Here is a 3,674-nt window from a genome sequence, read left to right on the forward strand (position 1 = left end):
AGGTTAAAAAGACAAAAATAAAAGATTAAAAAAATAATACTAAAAATTATAATCAAAATTATTCATGCATTCAAAGATCACAGTCAAATACAACACCAGTGAGAATCAAAAAATCGAATACAATTAATAAAAATTAAGAACATCATATTAAAAAGGGAATCTGAATGGCGAACGTGATGCTGCAAAAGGGTAATGTGATTCAAACGTGATGTTGCAAAGGATCGACGATATCCTGTAATCTTGTCGATAAGTTTCATATAATAGATGTGAATTGAAAGAATATACGAAAAATTGACAGCTAAGAACGTGATTTTAATTAAGAATGAACAAAATTTACTTTCAAAAATTATGATGAGGTTTAAATGAGTTGAATACATTCCTTTTATAAATCACATTAACATTATATCAGTTAGTGAAGTTTTCAAATTTAGTTAATATTAATTTAATTTAATTTAATTTTAAGATGACATCATCAAAATGATCCAATGGTTGAAATTAATCAAGTAAACACAATGAATGGCCTTGATTGTTGAAATTAATCAAGTATAATATTGATAATTAAAAATGCTAAAGGGTGAATGGTATTTTTCAGTCATCAACTACCGTGCAATCCAAACAATCTTAGAAAAATTTAACTACGTAAGACACACATACATACATACAATTAATCAAAAGTCATTGTGCTTTTCTCATAGGATTTTATTCAAACGTGTAGAGTGCAACATCAAGTGCAAGGTTAAAGATCACAGTAAAATACAAAACTAATGTGAATCAAAAAATCGAATACAATTAATAAAAATTAAGAACATCATATTAAAGAAGGAACCTAGATGACAAACGTGATGCTACAATGGTTGATGTTGTTCGAACATGATTCTGCGAAGGGTCTAAAGGAAACATAATGTACGGAGAACAACACATGATTTATACATAACTTTTAACAATGATTATGGAAATGATATCCAATTTCGAATTCTTTGATTCTTTGACATTGAACAACAATATCCTATAATCTTGTAGATACGTTTCATATAATAGATGTGAATCTACCTCTTCTAATAAACAAAACCCTTAAATGCCACATGTCCCCCTTATAGCTATGCTATTTGACACATGTCATTTTTTTGTGAATTCTCAAATTTTTGTTTGTTTTCTCTTGTGGTCGATAAAACATCTTTGATTTAAATTTTTTTTAAAAAAAACACAAACTACTATCCTAATCGAAAAAACTGGAAAGTATCATCTAAAAATGCTGAAAATTCTCTTGGATTTTAATGTACCCCTACAATTTAGGGATACATTTACCTATTTACCTTATTTACCAGATCCTATTTTTAAATTACATTTCTAATACATGCCAAACCCTACCTTGAAGATCATACTACACTACTTTTCTTTCTCATGATCATCACAACGAATTCTGCAATTTTGCAATAGAGACTAAAGAAAATTCAGGTTAGTTCATCTCAATCAACACTAATCATCATATGTTTTTGTTACAACTATTTTATTTGAATGATTGAACCATTTCTTAAAACTTTTGTGTTTGACATTATTATAATCTCAAACAAGGTTGCTGCTTTCACAGATTTTCCAAGTTTATAAATCTGTCAATGTAGCAACCTTCTTTGATCATCTTAAATAAAAAAATATGCATGCAACGGAAATTCTCATTGAACCCTTTTTATAGTTGACGAAATCCATTGATTTTTTTTCCTTGATTTTCCTGCAATCATAGTATTCATTTGTTTAGGTTTATTCGATGGGAATTAATAGAATTGAACTTTCAATTTCTATCAAATATAGCATCCTACTTTCAATTTTTGTCAAACATGAAAATATATGAAAACTACTAACATGGTTATTATATATTGTTTAACATTTATACAAGTAGGATCAATTATATATTGGGATTAATGTGTAATTCATTTTCTTTTTTACAAGTTCTAACACCAAACCATTTATTACAAGTTAGATCATTCTGTAAATTTACTTTAAGAGCAACCAAATGTGACTTTTTATTTACACATGGATTATTGATTTCATTTGTTTACCTATCGCTAACATCCAAGGAATGCCATTTATGATACCTTTTTAAATCTTTTTCTGTTTATACAAGGACCATTATGTAAATTTATTTTACCAGGGACCATTTCTAAACTTTGTTTACCTTTTTGTTAATCTTTACTTTTTACAATTCCATTAATACCCTTTGTCTACCATAATATAGAATTTTAGTTTTCAGTTATTTACCTGTTATAGCATGCTTCTTTGATAGAATACCATTTATGATACTTTTTTTAAACATTTGTTTGCTAGAACTTCTTATACATGGAAAATTATGTAAATTAATTTTACTTTGGCTATATTAGTAAATTGAATTTTTCTTTCAAACAAGTAATTATAACAAAACAGTTAGCATTTCATTTTCTGTCAAATTTCTATAAAATAGCTATATAAATTTTGAATCACACTTTGCACTTTCTGTTTTATGGTTGTTGATAGCATTTAACTTTTGTTTTTTTGTCAAATTTAGCATCTTACTTAGTTCCTATTTTTCTAATTTTCCTGTTTAGGTTATGTTTTATCATTGTTTAAATCCATTACTATTGCAAAATTTTACATCGATATTTTTTTAATATACAGTTAACAATTTCAGAATTTTGACTTCTTTTCCTACCATTTTTACCTATTTTTACAAAATTTTACAAATCCAACTTAAGGGCCTCTTTCTAATAAGGATACATTTGGTATATTAGTAAATTGAAGTTTTCTTTCAAATAAATAAGTATAAGAAAACAGTTAGCATTTAATTTTTTATAAAATGCTCGTATACATTTTGAATTTTTCGCAAGAATCAAGATTGCGTGTACAAAACCAAGATTTAATTTTGCATCAAAATCAAAATTGAAACAATAAATACTACTTGTGTAACCAATTCCATCGCTTTACCCTGTGCATCTTCTACAAAAAAGAAAGCTACTGATTTTACCTGTTGTTCATCGTGGCCCAACTTCATCAGTTGAATCATAACCCATCAGTAGCGACAATTCATAGAAAAATCAGTTGTAAGGTCGCCACTGTCCACCATTTTTTTTTCATAACATTTTCTAAGGAGTTTGATCTCCTCCCATGTATCCTTCTTCCCTAATCTCTATTTACACAGTTTGTGAGGATGCTACAACACCAAGGCCGATAAGATCGCCGACACTCAAAATGTAGAAATCGAATATGGATTTGGCCATTTGGTGTATGCGACAAGCCAAAGATAAGTGATAACCAGATGCGTGAATGTCGGGCTGGAAGAGTGAAACTGGGATACACATACATTTTTAGGGTTATAGTCTTGAAGGGGTAAAAATGTAATTTGAAATGTGTTATGGATTATGCCTTTTTATTTACAAGTTAAATCTTTAAAAATAAGGCTTTAGCTATGAACCGGAAAAATAGCTATATAAATTTTGCAATTACATAAAAATCACTTTTTTCAAAAATAGAAATTAGTTAAAATGTTATTTAGTTGACTATAATCGATTTTAATAAATTTAAAATTTTAAGGTTGGATATGTTTTCTGCTTTGGAACTAAAAACATCAAATGTAGGTACTTTTTTATTAAACCATGTAAATACTCACATGGGTATAAAAACAAATTTTCTCATGTACAAAATATAAA

The 3,674-nt window shown here is 27.8% G+C and overlaps 1 long non-coding RNA gene across 1 annotated transcript; it reads right to left on the bottom strand.

Annotated features, from left to right (window-relative positions):
- Positions 1-664: 664 nt before the first annotated feature.
- Positions 665-3,330, bottom strand: LOC122198240 (uncharacterized). Its single transcript, XR_006192270.1, has 2 exons — positions 2,993-3,330; positions 665-1,726 (listed from the first exon to the last, which is right to left on the bottom strand). It is a non-coding gene; the product is annotated as an uncharacterized LOC122198240 (long non-coding RNA).
- Between the last annotated feature and the right edge of the window lie 344 nt (positions 3,331-3,674).

Source organism: Lactuca sativa, chromosome 5, assembly GCF_002870075.4.
Source record: "Lactuca sativa cultivar Salinas chromosome 5, Lsat_Salinas_v11, whole genome shotgun sequence".
In the NCBI taxonomy this organism is placed as follows: Eukaryota; Viridiplantae; Streptophyta; class Magnoliopsida; order Asterales; family Asteraceae; genus Lactuca; species Lactuca sativa.